Genomic DNA, 23,093 nt, shown 5'->3' on the forward strand with positions numbered 1-23,093 from the left:
GAGCACAAACCCGTGGCAGAAATGATAAGAGCCAATGGAGATGGCCATAACCATGACCCATCCCAACTGGAAAATTACCGGTTAGGATTTTTTACAGCCCATCAAACGGAGCCATTCCATCCAGCAGCGAGAGGTAGGTCACTGCTAATTACGGGGTGAGAGCCAGTTCTGCACATTGCCCTGTGCCTCTCATTAGCAGCCCAGGCTGGAAGACCCTTGCAGAAGTAGGGCAGGGTTTCAGGGTGCTCCTCTCCAGTGCAGACCGATCCTACCTTACAAGTGCCCATCTCAAGCAGCTGGGGACTCTGCTGCAGTCTGGGTTAGGGTGGTGTAAGGGCTGCTCTGTTTTCCCTGGCTGATCCGGCCCAGGCACTGCAGTTCTTCCAGGCCCTTCGCTCCCCACTCTTCCTGGCACTGACCCAGTAAACCAGATAGAACAGAGCATCCTTCTCTCTTCACTTCTGGGTCAGAGGAAAATGCTGTTATTAGGCTACCTCTACTTTACTGTCTTTTAATTATTTCCACCTCTGTGATTAGACTAATTAGTTAACTGGTTTGTAATGGCTGCATGGTAGCTCTCATTACATTTTCATTAATCACAGCATCAGTGAGTCTCGTTAAGAGTCCTGTGTTGGTTTCTTTTTTTCTTTTGCATTATGATTTGAAATTATTCAAAGCAAAAGTAATCTGAAGGGGGAAAAGAAGTCAATAGGAACAGACACAGTGTTCATCAGCATCTTGGCAGAGAGACTCTCTGGTATATTTAGAAATGCTGTGATTTACAAGAGCCCACCAGCCATTTACTTAGTGTCTGGAAGACACGGTGAGTTTGAAGTTTCCAATCACAGCAGTTTAAGGCACCTTCTCACCCTCTTTGATTCAAGACATCTGAGTGACACACTCAGATGGGATCAAAAATAAAAGGACTGACAGCACATCTCCTTCATCCCAAGAGCTGCACCCAGCAACGCCTCAGCATCTCTTCATCACATGGAGAAGTGTGGGACAAAGCAGGAAAGAGATCTAAGAGGAGGTTAAGTTTTTGCTGCTAGAAAAACATTACTCTGACAGCTCCCAAGGCTTTGCTATAAATCTTTATCCACCAAGGCTATTTGATGTGCTAAAAGACTTCTTAAAATAATCAAAATTAAGAACAAGGCAGCCCACACTGGGTAGTTTAAGTATGTGCACAGGGGAACGTTCATCACTGTGGTTATGACAGAAGATAATAATAATGAGATTTAACACCTACTTAACAGGAGAAACCCAAAAGCCTGTACAAACACCAATCAATTAGCTCTGCCAACCAGCTGTGTGCTGGGCAGGATGGTGGGGGAGAAGATAATTGCCCAGAAAGCTGCAGATTGCCAGCAGAGAAGGCAAAACTGTGTTGCTGCTCACTGCCCTGCAGCTGCAGTGAGAGTGCTGTCAGACATTGCTACTGCTGCCTACCCAAACACTGTGAAATCCTTCAAGGATACGTGTACAGGAGAGCAGAGCTTCTTCCTGACATCCTGAAGATTTTGCAAAGTGTCAGAGACATAAACCAGGAAGAAACCAAAGTGGACTCTATACATCAGTCCTGTTTTAGCTTCTGAGAGCTGAGAACTGGTCATACTCTTTACAGATGGAGGTGCTATAGATCCCTATTACTGGTCGTCCTTTTTCCTTTTCAACCATCCTCCATCTGATCCTGGTCAGGCTGGATATCAGGAGAAATTTCTACTCAGAAGGAGAAGTCAGGCATTGGCACAGCTGCCCAGGGAGGTGGTGGGGTCACCGTCCCTGGAGATGTTAAGAAAGTGGTAAATGTGGCACAGAGGGACATTAGTGGTCATGGTGGGATGGATTGGGATTGGACATGATGGCATTAGAGGTCTTTTCTAACCTTAATGATTCTATGAAAACAGTCTCCAGCTCCATAGCATCCTGCAGCCTGCCCTGGGAACAGTGATCCCTGTAGCTGACAGTGAGCCAGTGATAGCAGCACCTCAGTGCTCTCCCCCAGGCAGAAAGAACTCTGCACTGCACTTGCTTTTTTGTGACTGTCAGCTGCAGCCTGGGCAGAGCCAGCAGCCAGGTTTCAGGGATGCTCATGTGCCTCCCATCTATCCCATGCCTGGTTGTGGCATTTAAAGAGGGTGAGCACACAGCAGCAAACGTGGTGCTGCAGTGCTGTATAATTTTAGTGGCCACTAAGTAATACTCGTAACTTCTTTAACATGAGGAACAAGAGTTAACAGTGCCATTCATGGAGGGTTGTTGCAATTAATTGGGGCCCTAAATGACCCAAGGCATTTCCTCAACCTTCTGGCACGGTGATGTGCCAGGATGGACAGGAGCTGCATCACTGCTGTGCTCACTGCTGGCTCCTGCTTGCAGCAGGGAATGGAGCAGCATTCTGCATTTCCTGAGTACAAGAGGCTGAGGAGTCCCCATGACAAGCAAACCATTAAAAAGAAAAAGGAACAATAATGCCAAGCAAAATATCGCTTCAGGGAAAAATTCTGGCTTGCTTTTAGCACAGATGTTGATATTGCATGCTCAGAAATGGCTCTGAAAAGTGGCAACACTTCTGCAGCATGCTATGAGATGGTGTACGGAGGCAACGAGCTGTGCTTCAAGGGGAGGAATCGGAGCATTTGAAAATTAAAAGAAATGAAAAGGAGAAGCCTTCTGAAAGAAAAGTTATGAGAAGAGCTTCCACACACTGCAGCCCCCTAAAGTCTGTCTGTGGAGCACTGTCCCACACTTCTCCTTTCCAGCAGCAACGGCTCTGACAGGAGGATGCAAACAACACATGCGTGCTCCTTGGCTCCAGGCGAGGTTCTGCCAGAGCTCCCAAGGGCAAGCTCTTACCCATGGAGAGCAGACACCCATCCCCTGGATGCCTGTGAACACAGTGAGGCCCATCCAGTGCCCTGAGTGCCTCCACAATACGTAAAGAGGTGTTTTTCATATGGTAGGTGTCCTCATTTTCAGCCCTAGTGTGCTCAGGAGGAGGGCATCCCAGTGCCTTCAGGATGAGGGAGGTGCAGGTCGTGCTGGGGTACAGTTTTTGGGCATCCAATGGCAGCGTGTGGCAATGCTCGTGCATCGCGCAGAGGTGATTGCTTTGCACTTTGCATATTCCCTCTGTGCACTGCGCTGGGATTTTTCATTGCATCCATAATTCATATCCTGCTGCAGCAGTTCTATGGAGGCAGTGCAGGATCTCAGCTCCAGCATTAAGCAGGGAAGGAGATGCTCTCATCACCAGACAGCAAACCGGGGAGCTGGGGTGCCGAGAGCATCTCTGCTCTGCACCAACTGTCCTGCAGCCAGGAATCCAAGCAGGCAGTGAGTTGAGAGTTCCAGGGGTGACAGCAGGATGGGTAGCAGCACAGGGCTGCCTGCTTTTCCAGCCCAGCCCTGTTTTACACATGCATGGCATCATGCAGTGCTGGATGCCTGTGCACCACTGTTTTTTGTGGTGATATTCCTTTTCTGCCTGAAGGGTTACATCCTTTGCTCACAAAGCCACCCACAATCCCTCCTGGGCTGTGATGCCTTCTCCTGCATCCCCACTGTAACACATGCACTGAAAAACACTGTTTGTCAGAAACCAAAGTGTGTCGGGAGATTAAAATGTAAATGTTGCGCTCGGCTTTTCAGAGGGGGGCTGCTGTTTTATTTGTGATGGTGCAGGAAATAGGTTTTTGATAACTGCAGAACTTCTCCCCAGCCACTGCTGCAAACAGCCAAAGCCTCAATAAATAACTCCTACGGTTGAACACCAACGTGCTCATGGTTTGAAGAAGCATCAGGAATCATAGAATGGCTTGAGTTGGAAGGGACCCCCAAGGATCATCAAGTTCCAACCCCCCTGCCACAGGCAGGGCCACTAACATCCAGATCTGACACTAGCAGACCTGTGATTGAGGTTTCCTGCTCTTCCTTAGGCTGGGAGGGGTGCTGCAGAAGGGCCCTTTAGCAGTGCTGACTGTAACCACCACATATTCTGTTTTTATCACTTATTGGCTTGGGAATCTGGGGAAAGGTCTCTGCAGGTGTGATGTGTTGTACGTGCAAGGGTCACTCGTGAGCATCAGAATGAGGCACTGAAAGAGAGCGTGCAAAGGGTTCTCAGGGTTTTGGCATCCCTAGTGAGCATACACTTAGAAGTGTGAACCTTGGGATAAGGAGCTCTTGGATCATGGCTCTCACTTTAAAGCTACAGCCAGCATCAATATTCATGGCTTTAATACCAAAAAGGATGCAAGGCTAAATGAACCTGGCTTCTGTAGTACGTGGAATAACCTGAACATGACTGCTGCGCTCAGGAGCGACCAGTGAGTCAAAAATCTCTCCCAGCATTAATCTGGCAAATTATTTCAAACAACAGAGATGGATATGAGGAAGAACAGACCCCACGCTAACAGAGCCCAGACTGTAAACTTGGCTACTCACTTTGTATCCCTTATGTAAACTCGGAAGAGTAACGTATTTATAGCCTCTTGACGTAAGTATCCCCGGTGAAATATGGGATGCAATAAATATTCTGCCATCTCAGGAAGCCTTTAGGACCAAACAGTACCGAGATGCTGCAAAGACAAACCCTATGCAGCTAACGAGTGTTGGGGAGCTGCCAGCCAGCTGAAAACATCACAAGTGAGAGAAAGCATGGAAACAGCCTTGCTGGTAACGCGGAGAGAGTTTTATTGACACAATCACAATGCAAGGTCACTGAATAATGCCTTCTAGCTCTTCACGGCACCTTAAAACATCCCTTCCACCCATCAGGTTGGAGTTTGGTCAGCTTTATCCCAAAGTTTTGTTGTTTGTCAATGATTTCTTTCTGTTCATTTTATTTTATTTCTTTCCTTTATGATGTAAAGATGAGCTCTGGGCCCCTCTCCCTGTCCCATGCTGCCAGCACTGCTTTTTACAGAATTACAGATAACACAGCACTTCCACGTTAAAACAAAATGAGTTCATCACTGTTTGTAAATAAGGATGTCATTTGTAAATGCTTTATTCATAATTAATGGAATTATTGCTGGGTGCAGCCACATTCCTCATCCGTGTACTATAAGATCTGTTGTAAAGTGCATTAGTAAAAAGCTTTATAGATGGGGATATGACAAGCTGACTGCAAAGTACGTTATGGGATGCAATGTAGCATTGTTGTAACAATCTTTATGCAAGATTTTAAGCTATCAGTCAGCTGGGGGCTGATAGATAGTGTAAATGTTAATAATTAATAATAGGATAATGTTGATAACTAATTAATAGTAAATGATGAGTATGGATTTTTTTAGTTAGTATTATGCTAATATGCATTATTCACTGAATCATAAAGTCATGTTAGAGATGAGAAAGTCTCGCTAGCTGTCTCCAGCTGTGTCACTCATGAGTGAATGCTGCTCTTTCTATGCATTTTCCAAATGGCAATTTTCCTCCAGCTTTCTGGCTCAAATCACTTGGCTAAGAGGTATTTAGAAAAAAAAACAACACAACGTCAGAGCTCTGCATATCTGTGCACCAGAGTAATGTGTAGTCATGGCCTTAGGGACGCACATGCGACAAACCTACCTGCCCTAAGAGTGACCTGCTGCCTCTACAAGGAAATCATTCACAATGAAGGAATGGGCTCTGCAGATTTCTTGCAATCCTTTGTGGCATCCTCCTGCAATTTAAAGCCATTAGGCACGCTTACCTTACACCGAGGGTAAGGGAAGGTCCTTGAGCTGGGGAGAAACACAGGGGTTGTGTGAAGGTGGTGATGCAGCAGAAAGTTTAGCAGGGAGCTTTAAGGATGGCTCCACACCATTTTCCTTTTTTTTTTTTTTTTTTTCAGACAGCATTATCTCTTTTTCTATGTGCTAGGCAGGATCAAAGCCGGTGTGACATCATGCTGGCTGCTCAGGGGATGGGAAATGCCAAGAGCAGCATCAACACTGGGATTTAGAGCCCACTGCAGTTCAACGTCCCCAGGAGGCTCCCAGCAGGGATATCCCCAACTCCAGCCCCATCATGGCCCATTCGTCCCACGCTCAGGTGGGTTTCCGTAGTGCTGAATCCATTGCCTGGCTCATATCTTTCCTCACTGAACCAAATGGGTAATTATCCATCTCCAGTTCCAAAGACTGAGATGCTGGATATCTCCTACCTGGTGCTCAGCTGATTTGTAGATGACCACAGCCAAAGGCATAAGGTATATCGAGCACTCTGGGGTTCTCTTGTCTCTGATGAGGAGGGATGCATTTGAACCTTCTTACAAAATGCTGGTTCTTTAAATCACGCCCATATCCACCCAGGTTCACAACGTCTGACAATGCATGAACATGTCTTAAGGACAAATGCAAGAGCAAACTTTGGCAGACTAACCAGCGATAGGTGATGCTGATGTTCGCTTGTTGAAGGAACTGATACAGGGAGCATTCGTTAGAAAAATGGGAGTCCTATGAGTTGATCTAGCTTGCCTTTCCTATCCCTCTTCCCTTCCCTGCCTCTCAGATCAGGTGTTTGGCTTTTCAGAGCTTTCACTTCAGCCAAATCTGCAAGCACATTTTTGGGTGGATGTCACCAGGATCCACTTCCTCTTGGCCCACAGACAGTCTGTCTCTTATCTCACTTACATTAGTATCAATTATTTACAGCAGTAATGTTAAATCATAAAAACGAGGTTGCAGCAAAGCTGTGCCTTGGCTAATACCCCACGCTGCCTGCAGCTTCCCGAGCCCATGTGCTGTCTGCATTTAACCTTCCAGAGATGTGATCCTGGATGTATTCCACATCTCATGGCTGCAGGCTAGAGGGGCAAGGCACCCACATCCTCTATGGCATTTTTTTCCTTCCTTCTGCCAGTGCCATAGCACTTCTCAAAGTCTATCATTTGGGGGAAAGAAGCTCCCTCTGTGCTCACTCCCATGCTGTGAGGCACACAGTCCCTCACCAACTCCTTCAACAACTGCCTGCATAAGGGATTTTTTTTTTGGATGCATAGTATTTAACCATGAATAATTAAAATTTCTGTGAAATAGAGTCATTATACAGCTTAGGACAACATAAATACAAGCGTCTGGGCTCTGCTCATAACTTTACTTTGGATCCAGGACAGCAGAAGTGCTTTACCTCTGTTGGAAAATGCACCACTGAGTGAGGTGACGCTCAGTCTCCTGACCTTGAAACAGTGCCTACATTTAGATTTCCAGTAATTCAGTACTTTTCATCTAAATCCATGCTTGCACCAGAGGAGTTGTTCTTTTCTAGTTGTGCTTCAACTGCTCACCTGGCACATTCCCATTCTGCTAGCTGCAGCTCTGGGAAGTGAAAAGAAACCTGAGGAGGTAAAAAGAACAGAAGAAAAAAAATGAAATTTGGATGTGCAGGAAGTGAGGTGACCCCTAAATCGTAGAATCATGAGTCATAGCACCATTGAGATTGGAAGAGATCTCTGAGATCCCTAAGTCCAACCCCAGCCCGCCCCGCCGTGCCCAGTGCCCACGTCCCTCAGTGCCACATCTCCATGTTCCAGAACACCTCCAGGGACAGTGACCCTACCACCCCCCTGGGCAGCTGTGCCACTGCATCACTAATCTTTCTGAGAGGAAATTTGTCATAATATCCAGTCTGTCCCTTCCCTGGTGCAACCTATACAGCTGCCTGCAAGGTTCTGTTGAGCTGAGGCAGAGCTTGCCTTGGCCAGGCCTTTCCCATTGCTCAGGGCATGCTGAGGCATCGACCAAGCTCCAAGTTCAGCTGGTGCTCTGCTGTTACTCATCTGTGGGATTTAGGGGAGATGCAGGTACCCCAGAAGGGAGGATGGAGAACAGGAAGGCTTTTTAAATGTTGAGCTCCTGTGAGTCACTTCATCAGTCCTGGCTCTGCTTGACCCTTCTGCTGTTATATCAGCCCAACTGTTTATTCTGCTCATAAAGCTAAAACAAGATCGATGGCTTTGTCTCGAGGTCCTTTATGCGTCTTGGCGCCCACTGCAGCCCCGCCGTTAGCAGCAGGCCTAATGCAAATTGAATCTTTGGGAAACGGGCAGTTCGGAGCTGCCCATCTTCCTCCTTTTTCCTGCTTAAATTTCATCTATTGCATTTAAAATAGAAATTTTATCTATTTATTCTAAACATAAATATGCAATTTTCTTGCTCTCTATATGTGCATGGTGTGTCTCTGTTGTAGACACATATATGCGATCAATAACCATCTCTTGCTGGGGATTTAAATATTAGTTTTCCAAATCCAGTCTAGAGCACCAGATTTATTTTTATGAAAATATACCCTTTCTTGCTTAAGGAGGGATATTAATTATAGATGCAAACCCATAAATCTTCCGGATTTAGGTGAGATATTTGCTGGATTATAAATATGAATTGGAGATGAGGGTCTTGCTCTTCCTATTATTACTATTATTATTACTTACTGGTTATTATTTTCGGTGTGATCAGTATCTTCGGGTGGGTCAAATATTGCTGGGGAATGGGGAGCTGAGCCTTCTAAGGGTGCGCATGCTGAATTCATTAAAATGTTTTCTATTCCATCCCTGCTCTCCACTGCGCTTCGCAGCCTGGTGAGTCATTAAACACCCTGTTCAGATCACTTCCTTTTCTCTCCATCCTTCTTTTGGTACCTGTTTTCATTGTGCTGCTTTTGCCAGATCATATCAAGCTCCCTAGTGTTTATTAATAATGTCCCACATGCTATTGATAATCTGCTGTTGTTTCCAAGGGTCTGCTTCAGAACTGGTCTTGGACAGCAGTGAAACCAGTGGCCATCAGGCACCCCAGAGTCACCCAGGGCTTTGGCACAGGTAACAGTATTCTTCTCCTCCTTTTATTATGACAAATGTGGGAACAACAGCAGTTTGCCGCATGGGCTGATCCCTTCCAACGCAAAACATTCCATGACTCTGTGATAATTGCACATTTCTTGCTAAGTCAGTGCAAACTGAGATAGGAGTAAGTTTCAGTGATTCTCCCAGGCTTCACCAAGTGCTCCGAAGCCAAGAGGCATTTCTAAATCCCAATTAACAGCAGTTAAATGGAAGACTTCACCAAGAATCTCAGGGCTTTCTTCTTCCCTGCTGATCCCTCAACCATGGGCTGCAAAAGGTGAGATGCTCACGGGCATTAGCAGCAGCAAGAGGCATGGAGCAAGGCTGTCGTGCATCAAGAGATGTTCCTGCAGGCAGCTCTGGCAGTGCAGCAATATAGAGGGCTGCTGACCAAAGGAAAGCACACGGTGGGATCTCAAGTTGATTTAATGTAACACCCTACCCTGAAATTAATAGGACCTTGCATGCCAGAACTGAAAAGATAGGGCACTGTATAAGGTCTGCTTTTTTAAATTAGAGTCCCCTGCTTAAATAAATTAAGTGAGCTGTCAGTATATTAAATGATTTAATGCCTTCTCTAGTTTTGCAGTGGAATCCTAATGAAAATACTCTTCAATATAAAACGCTGGATAAATTAAATGGTGAAGTGTTTTAATAAATGGTCCGTTGTTATGGTGAACCACATTAAAGTAATGTTTATCTGTATAATAATGATGTTGCCCTAGCTTTAAAACCATTTCTGCTGGTTCAGGCTTCTTCAGATAAAATATAAACGCTGAGTTGTTGTCCAGTTCAAAAGCATCTGCATGGTTACTGGACCCAACCCTGAAATCAATGCTGGCCAACACAGAGCTGGATTCAGTAGTGCTTGGAGCAGAGGACTCTTGCATGTTTGCTCCATGATGTCAGTAGGGGGATGAAGCAGAGCCTCCAAGCTGCAGAGTTGAGGCCTTATACGTACAGTGGGATGGGTTTAGGTATTAATGAACTACAGTGAAACAGTGAGTGGGAGCTTAAAATCTTTGCTGATCTCATTACAGGTTAAGATAACAAATTATATCTCTTTTATATCCTTTATATAAGGTAAAGGCCTGCTTTTAAAGGTAAAGACATTATGAGAAGATAAAGTCCCTTTTATATAAGTAGGTTATAAAACAATTTTTATTTTCTTGCTTTTGGGTATCAGTTCTTACTTGACCTCTTTCTCCTATCACATTTCTTTGGAAGGAAAATTCTCCCCTCATGCTATTTTCAGAGCCTGAAAACCCAGAAATAATGTCTTAGTGCCCAAATTAATATTACATTAATAATAATAGTATTAATAAAATATACCTGTTTGTTCCCAGCTGCACTGTAAGATGTCATCAGGGCTTGCAAACCAGCCCCAGGAGAAGCCAACGGGTAGTTCTGGAGATGCCCAAGAGGTGTCTGCACCAAGGGCTTTTGTGAGGAATTTCCATGAAAGGAGAAATTCCAGCAGCTCCTGAACCACACAGCCATTCCTCTGCAAAGCTGAGGGGTCTGTGAGAGTCACCACTGAGGTTCATCACAGTCTGAAAGGAGGGAGTCGTCTCACTCAGTGCTCAGGGGTGATGTCTTAAGTACTCATAATTAAGGCCGTTAAGAAATCAAGGAAGGAGAATCCTATTAAGGCTTTGAGGGTCTCTGAGTGTTCATTTAAAGAGTGATCTTTGGTGGATCTGAGATATACACAAAACCAAAACGAAAATAAATCCTCTGTGAATTTGAAATGGTGAAAGATGGCGAAAATACTTGTTGGGAAGTTGTTCTGATGGTAATTCTGTCCATTTAAGAAGTGCACTTGTCCCAGCTCCTGTCCACTGAATTTCGCAGTGTCAGCTTGCAGTCACCGGCTCTTTTTATCGCTCTGTCTGCTCGATTGAAGAGCTTTCCATTTCTGTCTGTCTGAGCACATCTGGATTGTCATTAAACCATCCCTTAACCTCCTCTTTGTTAAGCTAAGCGCATTGGGGTCCTTGAATCTGTCACTATAAGGCATGTCTTGCAACGCTTCAGTCATTCTTGTGTGCCTCCTTGGAGCCCTCTCCCATTCATCAACATCCTTCTCCAGTTGCAGGCACCAGAAATAGCTGCAGGGTCCCAGCAGATGTTACACCAGTAACACTTTGCTATTTGTTTGAGCTTCCAGTGTTGTGCTATAGGATCTCTCCTCCCCCCAGATGCCATGAAATTCCAGTTCCCAAGTGTGGATTTGTATGCGCGTGTGTTGAACTGGATGGATTTTGCTTCTATCTGGCTCAGGAGGACACTGATCCCCAGCCCCACCATGATCCAAATTGAACTCATCAGCAAGCTTTGATTGTAATTAGTTTTGATTTTCTACCATTTTGCTAAAAGTGATGAACTGAAACACAGCCACTTGTGATGAGTGTCTGCATGCAGCCGTACATTTAAACATATCGGTGGGGTTTTCATCCGTTTAGTGCCTGCCGTGTTGATTTTACATTGTTTTAGCTTCCTAATAAATGAGACAACATTAAGTCAAACGCCTTGCAGAAGTCAAACGTAACAGCGCTGATGAAATGTACTAAATCAATCAAATCTATAATCACATTCTTGAAAAATTATATCAATTTCGTTTAATAAGATATATTTTCCATTAACTCATGTTGATTGTAATTAATTATTCTCCTTAAATTGTTATTAATCAAGTCCCTTATCAGCTCTTCCATTATTTCTCACAAAATCAACATCAGATAATCAGATTTATAATTACGAGCGACGTTCCTGCGCTGGCACAAAGTCAGCAGCACTCGGGTGTGCTGCACTCTTGGAGTTTGGGGCACGAGTTGGAGCTGGAGATATTTCTCATAGCTCTGTGACATTGCTAATTTACTTAGCTTTTCCCCCGAAATTAGAGGAATGAAATGTTTAGTGTCTGCCTTTTATGTATTTCCTTTTCATCGTCCACTATTCTGTCTAGACAACTGCACTCAGCCACTGATATCTAAAAACCACATCCCTGCTCCTCTCGGCTCTGCTAGCAGAGGTCTCACCTGCCGGCCTTCTGCTTGCTGTTGGTTAACACATTTTCCCTTTGTGTGAATGTAGACCTCCCCTTCCTCCCCTCCGAGTCGCTGCTTTAACCAGAATAACCTTCTCTCTCTGAGCTCTGAGATTTCATTAGATGCCCTAAAAGCCAGAGTGCTTTTAAACAACGAGTTGCCAAATATCACACACATTTTCTCTTCAAAATGCTACAAGTGACCTGGCTTACAGTGTTGAAAAGTGTCTGCTATCAGCTCAGGCTTTGTTCTGTCTAAGCCCTGCACATGAGATGGAAATGGCATCCCCTCTATGTTGGCTGTAAGTGGTTTTTAGAGCTGCGATCAGCTCTTCAGCTGTCAAGACCATCCTGCAGAGAATCTTCCTGATTTTGGTTAACAACGACTTCTATAAATTCCCAAAATTGGCAACACAAGCCCTCCAATTCACATCATTCCAGTTCAGGTTTTCCAGGACAATGTATAGGAATTTTTCTTTAATATTTCTGGTTTCTGGTGAGATTTGAGCAGTGTCATCCATTTACTTCAGGTCACTTTCTCTTGAGCTCCTAGTGACTTGGATGGCAGCAACGTCACTTCTGATATTGATTGTCCCTCCTACACCTTCTTTGCCCAGTCAGTTTTTTGGGTTTTTTTTTTGCAGATAGGTTCCAACTATTGATTTTAATATTCCAGGCACATGGATTTTCTCCCCAAGTTTAAGTCATGCTCTCCAGATAGAATTTGTACTCATAAATTAGTCGTTCCCACTCTTTTTTATGGCTCAGCCCTCCTGCGCTGCCGTACAGGCAATTAAAGTTCTTCTCGCATCCTTTCGTGTGTTCATTAGCTCTCTCCTCATCATTTTCTTCCTTGAGCCAGAGACGGGGACGGGTGTGGAATGAATTCTGTTTCCTCACTGCTTTCCAGTGCCTGTTTCTCCAACCCAGTCCAAGCATCCCTCCCAACAGAAAAGCTACAGCCCACAGAGCCCTCAGGAGCACCACAGCAGAAGGGAAAACCTCTGCTGATCACAGCACTGACAAGTTTTGGTGGCGATGAGCTGATGGTTGGACTAGATGATCTTAGTGACCTCTTCCAAACCCCACGATTCTATGATTTTGGGGTCATCATGGATGTAGAATGATTCAAAACTCCATTGTGCAACAGTGTCTGATCTCCCAAATTCTTTTGGCAGCCAATTCCCCAGCTCTGCCCTACAGCAACCGCTCCCCAGGCACCCAGAGCCACAAGGAAAAACCATCTGGATTGTGCTCTCTTGCTTTCACGCCTATGGGGGATTTTCTGGGATTTTGCAAACCCCGCGGATTTGGGGGCAAAGCCAACAGAGAGGCAGACCTATGCTTAGGGCACCTGCACAAGCTAGCCTGCAGGCTTACAGCTTCACTGTGGTTTGAGGTTTGAAGGTTTCTTTTCACCTGCTCATCTTCCGCTTTTGTGAACAACAACAACAAAACACACAAAAATATCCCTCAGAAAATCCAACCATTCTTGCTCTTGCGGGTCCTGAACTGTTTGCCTCCAAGGGCGGAACAGAGACTTTAAGAACTCTCCTGTCTGGGTGATTTTATTTATATCTGATGCATTTTAATGCAGAATGGGCAGAGAAGAGCTGCTTTAGAGCAAAATCAAAGCAAAGCAGTTCTGCAGGTCTAGCCCTCACTGGGCTCAGTGGTGGGATGTGCCCATCACCCCCTCTTCAAAATAACCCCCTGCATCTCCTTTCATCCAACAGAACATTTAGGTGCATATCTGCAAGTGAAGAAGTACAAGAGAAGGAAGCATAAGGCTGTAAAATAAACGTGCTACAAAATGCCTCCAGGTTGCTCTAAATTATGCATCCTTCCTGTTAGGAGATGTTCAAGGTTGTCTTTTCCTGTGAACAGCGCTCCTCCTGGGTCCTCACCTTCATTTGCTGGGATGCCTCTGCTCTGGGCTTGCAGTTACATCTCCTTCCCTTTCGCTGCCTTTACAACCATTTCTTTGCCACCTTTTATAATTCAGAACACGACAAATGAATTCCCATCTCAGCTCAGCACTCAGATGATGGGAAAGGGATAAACGGTCCCTGGTAGCAACTCAGTGCATGGTGAGCATCACTGCAGCCCTGTGCAGTGCTTTTTCCCTGTGCACATGCAGGACAGATGGGCACAGAAGTGGAGCAATGCTCACAGCCCCGGTCCCTGGTGAAAAGCTGCAAGCATCACTGGAGCAAACCGTGGTCAAAAAACTCACGGACTCTTCTGGGAAACAGCCCAACCCTCTCATTTCTGAAATGTGATTGGCACGCTTTGCTTTTTGTTTCTAAAGGATAGTTGCTATTCTTTTTATTAAACCTCTAAATTTCATTAGTTTGCACTTACCAAAATAAACCTGGCATCACTAGTGAGTTCTCCCGTGACTGTGCCATCGATCTGATGCAGCCCCACGTCACACCTGGCACGGTGACAGCCGTATCCCTCCATGCTGAACACAGGCACCCGCTCTGCCTGGGGGCTGAGAAGGATTTTCATGGAGTTCTGTGATGAGGAACTTTGCTTCAAAGGTTTCAAGGGGGAAAAAAAGAAAAAAAGGAAAAAAAAAAAAGAGAGAGAGAAAGAGAGAAAAAAAAAGAGAGGTTGATTGTAAATTTAATTCCTGTATCTTAGTCATTTCTGGGCCATGGGTCATTAGGCACACATTAGTGCTGCTGGGCATTTTTCACAGGGGCTGCACCAGCAGAAAGAAGCTGGGCTTTGCAAAGCCAGGGGTGAGAGATAGATCCACGTGCATGGGAAAGCTCAGTCCCACGCTCAGCCCTGCGGTGCTGGGAAGTTCCCCCAAATACTCCCGAGGTCCGTCTGTCCGCAGGCGTGACAAACAGCCAGGGGAAGCAGGCTCCTTTAATGGGTTCCAGCATTTTATTTATAGCCCCTACGAATAAGTGCAGCTGATACTTAAGATCGGCGGATTTAATGACAGCGAGCTGGCGAAAGGCCAGGGCTGCAAATAGCGCCGCTAAAAGTCTTCTCCGCTATAAAATTTGTTTAATGCAAGAAATCATCCCGTGCAGGTTTTTTGGCTGGCATTTTTATAATTAGCGGGTGAAATCGCCATTTCGCCCCTACGATCCGCCAGCACTTTATGGGATGGGGCTGGCGGTGCTGCCTTGGAGATGGATTGTCGTGCTGGAAGAGCCACTGAGGCTTTGTCACTCCGTATCATCCCGCATTCCCTCAGGGACTCCCCATGTATGCCCACTCCCAGCACCTTTCCCTTTCATCCAGGTGTCATCTCCCCAAGGTTTGACCAAGAGCCTGTCACAGTTAGTGGTAAGGCAGCATGGCTGGAAGCTGGGACCTCTGGGATCATGCACTGAAGCCACCTCACTTGGTTGATGTTTGATAACTTCTCCACTTTTCACTAAGGAGCCCCCAGGTGAGCACCTGCTGTGGGGTTGTAAAGGTGGGGAGATGTCTTTTCTTCCAGCACACAGCCCACCTGGCTCTCAAAGGGCTTTTCAGGGTGTTGTACAGGATGGCTTTCTCTAAGGGAGCAGTGCCATTAAAAAAAAAATCTATTTGGGATAATAAAAGGCAAACAAAATGCTGGAAAAACTCTGAAGGGTTGGAAATCCTCCTAGGTTTTGCAGTTAAATTTACCGACGCATTCAGGAGTTCTCTATGAACTTCCCTGGGAGTCCAGAGGAGATGGGATTATCCTGAGCATCTTGATGGGATATTTCTTCCTTGCTGTTTGCAGCATGTGATAATGTCCTCGGGACCTCCTGCCCTGCAGAGATTTTGGTCCAGCGCCCTCCTGTACAGAGATGAACCATGGGTGAGCCCCGGCCAGCTCTGTGATTTAGATCACAGAACCATCGCCTGGTTGTGAGCTGGGCTGATATTTATGGACATGCTCTGAATCAGAGGTAAAATGCTGCATCTTTCATGGAAGCTGTGAGAGGTAATTAGTATCTGTCCTGTGGGATGGGGCTTAATGTTGAGGCACTTCAGGAGTGCCCTCGGCGTTCAAAGACCGAGCACCTTGCTGAACTGGGATCTGAATTCACAGGATGCATTAAATTATAATTTAAGGATGAAAAAAGGCAGAGGAAAGAGGATAATTGGGCGGATTGTGCCCTTGCAAGACACCACATCCCTATTTCCAAGTAATAACTGTGTGTAAGAGAGGCACTGTGCTGGCTGCAGGTGTCTTCAGACCTTGAAGGCTTTTGGAACAAAAATCCAGGAGGGCTGACTCCCATGGGACTGAGACTTGCAGCTTGAGATCCTTCATTTCAGGTCATCGCTTCTTCTGCTCCTCTTAGCAAATATCATAAATACTGATGCTTTGCCCCAAAATTGTATGCACAGAAATTGAGGACTATTTGAGGGCATGAAATAACCTGAGTTTTTCTGGCCCAGATGACTAATTTCACAGTATTCACCCAGTTCTGGTAGAGTATCCATTTTGCTGGACTAAACCCCATCATATAATAACCTCCTAGCCTACTGGGCTCATCTCCAGAGCTCAAAGCTCTCTGGTTTCCTTGCCTCTCTTCTACAACTTATTTAATTTATTTCCAAAAAATACTGAAATAAAAGGATTTTTAAACCAGAATAGGACAGAACTTTTTTTTTTTTTGCAGTGCACAGTTTGCTGGGTATGGCTGGAGAACCTGAACTATTGTCAAGAATGCCACTCAAATTACAATATAATTGTCTGGGAAAAAAAAAAAAATCTGGCAGCTAATTCTGATTGCAGTGCACATTTCTGTGCCTGTGACAAATGATTTCTAAAGTTAGCCTCAAGGACACTGAGCTTCCAAGAGGTCACCCATCCACACTGTTTATTTTACTTGCCATCCTAAAATAAGTTTTAAAAAGTGAAATTAACAGAGAGGGAAAAGAAGGAAGAAAATTGTAGATGGTGTAGAGAAGATTGAAGTGTTTTGTTTTAAAAGGAGCAATGTTCGGAGCCATAAAGTATGAAATACAGGGGGGGAAGCAGATTTGGGGCTAACCTACAATATCGCATTAGGCTTTAAAGCCGTTCCAACAGACTAAGCATTTGAGAAAGAATTGGAGCTGCTCGTGATAAGTTGCTCCTCTTATCGGCAAACTGTCATCTGTCTTGAGAGAGAACATTTTGTCCACCCTACCAAAACAAGTCAGAAAAATTGGATAAAAACAAAAATATAAATCAGAATAGGAACTGGGAGCCGAACTGAAATGATGGCAATTTCCTGGCAAGAGTCACTGGATGGCTAAATGTCAGACGTGACAGCGGGAATTATCCCTGCGACGCGGGGTCAGGAGCGATGTGTGCGGGTGGTGGGCAGAGCACGGCCACTGTGGGGCACAGCCTTGGGTCAGGAGGGTTGTGCATGGGGTGGCACAGGGGTATCAGGGGAAGAAAAATGCACAGGAGGCACAGGCACAGTGTGGCGGCAGCCCCTTAGAATTTCAACTGAATGGTGAGTTGGGCTGGCCACAACTGCCCCAGCATCGATTGGCAGCGCTGGTGCTGCGCAGAGCTTGGGGTGTCTGTTAAATGAGAAGGGCAGCAGCAGGGCCCTGGGACATTACCATGGGGAAGGTGGGATCCAAACCTGCCAGCCCTGCCCCACAGATGTGTCTGAGTGCTTTTCTCCTTCACTGAATGCCATGTTCCCTCAGCAGCAGCCAGGCTGATATCACCGGAGGCAAGACCTGAATCAGGCGTGGAGAAATCAGCTATTTAAATGCACCAGAGTTGCTGCGTTCCCATTAAACCCCAAGAAACCCAATTGCAGTTTGGAGATGGAGGCACAGCGAGAGGAGGCGTGGAACACACTTCTGCACAGTCACCTAATGGGAAAAGACAGAGTCTGGGCAGAAGTGAGTGATAAAGGCATGGCAATGTCCAAGGCTTGCACAGCTCAGTGCTGCAGCAGCACCTACGAGAGCAAGCAAAGGAAGAGATGCTATCTCCAGCAAGGGTGCAGCTGAAGAACTGCTCTCCTGTGCTTTAGTTTTGAAAAGCATATATATTTTTAATTATTAATGTCGCATCAGTTTGATACACATGACACTGAGGCAGCAGAGATGCTCCATCGTTTTGCAGGGGTCTTATGGCTGCTTGTGCAAATCAATATGAACGAGCAACATCTGAGCCTTTACTTCAGCCCAGCTCAGAGCAAAGTATCCCAACACACAAGGCTGGCTTGCCAGGTACTGACAGCCCTCCTGCATACACACAGCGAGTGCCTTGCTCAGAAAGGAGGAGAGAGAGTGGAATGAGGGTCAGCAATTTGCTCCCTTTTGGAAATATCCCAACAGCAAGGATATCAAAGCTGCCCTTTAAGCAGAAGCTGATGAAAAGCTGTTACAAATTAATCTCTTAACATTTTAATTTAATGCACATTTTGTTCCAAGAACAGGGGTGACCCAGGCAAGGGTTAATCCGAGCTGTACACCTAGCACATCCACACCAGATTTGCAGCAATGTGGGTATATACATGCATTTCTATCACATATACAGATATTTCTTTATCAGAGGCATGTGGGCTGGGCAGCAGACAAGCTCTCCTCTCACCACGATGGGGTGTGGGAAGCTGCACAAATTCCATCAGGGCAACCTGCAGCCTGTCAGCACTGCAGCATCGAAGGGAGCCCCATGGGAGCAGGGACACTTTCCAGCACCACTCAGAGCCACTCCATTGGCTTCTTTATTTTTATTCTTTTTTTCATGCTGTAGTGCCCTAACATCGTTGTTGGTGGGAAAGAGCTGAACAACAGACAGGTTCTGACCAGCCCCTCTCTGCTATCAGTCTCGCAGCAGAACTGAACTGCTTTAGTTGCACTTAGTCATGCTGTTTGTTTGTTTCCATGTTGTTATCAGACAATAAATCCAAAGCAATCACTGTCCAAATTTTTAAAGTTTTCCCGAAGGGAATGTCAATTACCTTTCCCTCTCAGCACCGTCGACCTCTGCCACATACAAATCCCACTTTTATTATGAGAAATGCAGCCACTTGCTCCAATTATTCAGCCTGCACTCTTGAGGTGAGCGAAAAAAGAGCATTCAGTAGGTACATCTGAAAAGGGCTGGCTTAAATCAGTATGGCTGTGACCCAAAGTATGAAGTACAGCCCCTCACACACAGCCTATGTGTAAAGAAGGTTTGCAGGAGGAGTGGGGCACCACTGCAGACCAATCCCAGAGGCCTCAGTTTGAGTGAAATCTCCATCCAAGGGATTACTTTCATTGCTGACGATTTGCTTGGAGAAAACAGTGCCATGACCTGGATCAGAGTCAGCCTCGGAGCCCATCGAGGGCTGCAGGAGGGATGGTGAAGTGGCTCCCTCAGTTTCCAAAGAGGAAATGTAGTTTGGGACAGGAGGAAAGTGGAGGAGAGAAGGCTTCCTCCTCTTGCTTTCCAATTCCTGCAGGGCCCAGGGGTCCTCTTTGTGGGGCATGACACAGGGAATTGCCCAGGGAAGGAATGCCTTCAGGTGATGTTCCTCTCAGCAACTGCCCTCCTTGTGCTTCATATCGCTCCATCCCTACCTGGCTCTCTCTGTGGGCTGCCATACTCCTTCTACATTTAGATGCCAGCCCACCTCTATTCCCCAACCATCTCCTTGGCTCAGTCACCTCAAGCACAGAGCCCTGTCAGGTGCCAGCAGGTGCAGGTTGGTGAATGGATCGGTGATGGGCTGGAGGGTGGATGCCAGGAATGCCTTTCAGGAGCATCTCCACACGTCTTGCCATCTATTTGTTATCCACAGCAGAAGCTGAGCACTGATCCTACTGTGGCAGCCACAGGTCATAGAATCAAAGAATCACAGAACATCCTGAGTCAGAAGGGACCCATGAGGATCACTGAGTCCAGCTCCATCACCTCTGTATAGAATGCAATGTAGATGACTAAAACAGAAAAGCAAGGCATGGATAGAAGAAAGAGCAACATCGCCTTCTCCTCCATTCAGCCAATAATTGCAGCTACACAAAGTGTTCAATTTTTGGTGATGCCATATATTGGTTTGTCCATAAGATGATCTCAAAGCCACTGTGTGCTCTGAATTTTGATGGGAAATTGTGGTGCCATGTGAGGGTGTGCTCCCCAAAGCTCCATAGGGTGTGCAGGAGGGATGCAGTCCGATACAGCATGATAATGGTTAAGGGAGAGATTTCAGGAAGGAGAACAGAATAGCAGTGAGTGAACTTTGCAGATAAATTATAGCTAAAGAGGAATGAAACATTATAGTTTCAATTACTGCTGTGCCCAGCCACGCAGGTAGTAATTCAAACAAGAAACAATTGGCGGATTGTCACCCTCAAATCAGACACATACCATTTAATTCCATTTACTGAGGGTTCACTGACTGTATTTTGAATCAAATACAGCCATTAATGTGCAAAGATCTGAAAAATGCATGTGTCCCTTTTACAAATGTGACAATGAGACGCTAATTCCTGTAAAACCCTTTTTTCTTCAGGTTGGACTGTTCCTATTGCCTTTAGTTATGCAGATATTACTTATTAAGAGTTTTAATATGTCAGGCTGGTTCTTTTGAAATGGCTTGTGCCTTTTTGTTCAGAGCGTACGGAAAGCGCAGCGAAATCCATTCTTACATTCCATCATCCAAACTTAGCAAATTGATTCGAATGCAGAAAAAAAAGCTACTTTCATTAAAACAATTAAATCCTTACTATTATTGCTGTATCTGGCTATTATAGCACAAATATAAATCATCGGTTACAGGAGCTAAAAGCTTTCAGCTAGAATTGCTCTCCCGTCTGCCCCATGCCTGGGCAGGGAGGAAGGATGACGTGCACCAGGCTTCTTTACGGGTGATGCTGCTGCCTAAATAAAAAAGTCAAGTCCATAAAGTGAATATTATTGTGCTGCCTTGTTTCTCCTCAGCAGTGAAGCAATGCATGCCAATGGGCAGAGCAAATGGGAGGAACAGCAGCTGGTTTGGTTTTTCCTCTCCGTGTGAACTGAGGGATGTTTTGGAAGGGGCACAAAGGTTTTGGGGGCAGTTGAGTGCTTTTGGTTTCCTTTTCTAAACGAACCACGGATCTGCACCGTCACACATTCTCCGTGGGGTCACCAAGTGTGTTGCAGAATAAAAACGGAGCTTTCCGTGATACTGCACTTGCCCTTCAGAGCTGCTTGGATTGCATCAAAGGGCAAATTGTTTAAATATAATTTTCCTGATTACTGAATAGGTCAACCGAACAGGATATGAAATGCAAAGGCTTTTCTCATCTTGCTCTTTGCATCATCGTAGGGCACACCTCGCTACAGGTGCTGCCTGTTGGCTCAAGGACACTTCCAGGCAGCAGAATATCAAAGGAGCAGGGATGGACAGCCCAGTGCATCCTGCACATTTTAAACTGCTTAAAAAGACTCTTTTGCAAAGGGAGTGTGAGGCAGGGACTGAAATCAGTGCTCAGCATGTGGATTAGACAAACAGAGTGGTCATTAGCGCTGATTGTCATTGTCACACAAGCACAGACTGTTAATTCAGCCCAGGAGTCATTAGAAGCAAGCCTGAGTGGGGAGAAGGGTTGGTGTGGATGCTGGATGGCTTGGCAGAACATGAAGAAGATCCCTGAGATCCTACACTGCTCTGGTTGTAAATTCCAAATGGAAAGTCCCAGGAATTTGCCAGGAAAAGGATAAGTCACCCATTATTCTCATTTGTGGAAAACTGTTTGAACCCAGCCTTGCTTTTCTCACCCATTCCCAAGCTGAACTCATCACCTTTTCAAGAAGCCACCCTCTCCCAGGTCAATGTCCCTTTCTGCAGCAGGCTTTTGCCCTGGCTCTTCTCTGGGGTCCAATTGAGAAGGTTCCATCTTTGCCCCAATGCTTTTGCCAACGGGTGCCACCATCCGGAGAGACATTCAGCCCCAAGAAGCCCAAAAAGCCCCAAGCAAAGAGCACCCACTGCCTCACCCAGCAGCAGCGTTGCAGTCCCACAGCTGCAGAGCAGCGCCCGTTGTGCTGCGTGGGTGTCCCTTTATTGGAGTTCCTCCCACAACGTGCTTGTAATTTATTTGTATTTCCAGCAGCGATAATTGAGTTATCAATTTTGTGCTCTTTTGGGCCAGAAGCGAAGAGATCAGAGAGCTGTTTTATACACCTAATTATAGATTATTTCCCATAGCTATAAAACCACAGAGGGACAGATCCAGAGAACATCCTTTTCATCTCCACTGACTTCTCCCTTTGCTCTCTCAGACTTCGATCAGAACGGCCTCCAGACAAAACAGTTGTCAAAAGCAAGGTCTCCTTATCTCATCACAGGACAAAACCCCTCCGCATCCCAGCAGAGCCTGTGCATAGTTGCTTAAAGATCAAATTCAACTTACACTTAAGCAATCTGCTTAAGCCTTTAGCACCTCATTGAGTCGTGCTGAGATTTATTCCCTTTCTGCACACTTTGGCTATAATCTGGTTCATGACAATGGCCTGGGGGTCTGCTGAGGATGTAAAAAATTGATTTTCTTTGCCACATGCAGGCTTTGTGGGCTTGCATTTGGCATGGTCTCTCATGCCCCTGCTAGTTCCTATGCTCGGCTGCTCCTTCCTCCCAAGGCAGCTCCGAGCATCCTGCAGCATCCGCAGATCCCGCAGAGCTGCAGTGCAGAGCAGGGGTTGAGGTCCAGCATACCCTAATTTTCTATTTATGGAAAGAAATGGGAATTGTCTGTGTGTAGGTATTAAGTTTCTGGTGCTGACACGCAGAGGCCATCCAAGATGTATGACCTAGCAAATGTATTGTAACGCACACATCACATTCGTTCTCTGGGTAAATAGATATTGTCTAGGGTACATTACATCTGTGCCTTCATGTTTAATTTAATGTAAGTGAACTGCCTTAATTTCTCCAAATTGTAGTAATAAACATAACGTTAACAGTGATACTGCTAATAATTTATTTTGCAAGTGATTAATCAACAACAAACTCTTTTAATTACCTGTTCTGAAATGTCAAACTCTAAATTAATTATATGTTATTACATGAATTCATGTATATGTATACACAAATATGAATTCCAAGGGTAATTAAAATGAATAAACTGACAGATTTGGTAAAATTGTGCAGCTGAGAGAAGTTTGCTCTCTGCTGCATTTCTGCCTCTTTGCATTTCAGCCTTGGCACAAAGGGAATTAGATTCCAAGGCTCTAAGCAAGTCATTTGTGCTTCTGCAAAAAATATTACCCACAGAAAGTAGCAA

At 45.5% G+C, this 23,093-nt stretch overlaps 1 long non-coding RNA gene across 6 annotated transcripts in view; it reads right to left on the reverse strand.

The window, feature by feature from the left end:
• Positions 1-4,286: 4,286 nt before the first annotated feature.
• Positions 4,287-23,093, reverse strand: part of LOC125701141 (uncharacterized) — a 44,753-nt gene continuing 25,946 nt past the window's right edge. For 4 of the 6 annotated variants that reach the window (XR_007380157.1, XR_007380159.1, XR_007380156.1 and 1 more), the window contains exon 3: positions 4,287-14,411. This is a non-coding gene — a long non-coding RNA (uncharacterized LOC125701141). The remainder of the gene's footprint in view (positions 14,412-23,093) is intronic. The other 2 variants (XR_007380155.1, XR_007380158.1) reach the window with 2 other exon arrangements.

Source organism: Lagopus muta, chromosome 16 (assembly GCF_023343835.1).
Source record: "Lagopus muta isolate bLagMut1 chromosome 16, bLagMut1 primary, whole genome shotgun sequence".
NCBI lineage: Eukaryota > Metazoa > Chordata > Aves > Galliformes > Phasianidae > Lagopus > Lagopus muta.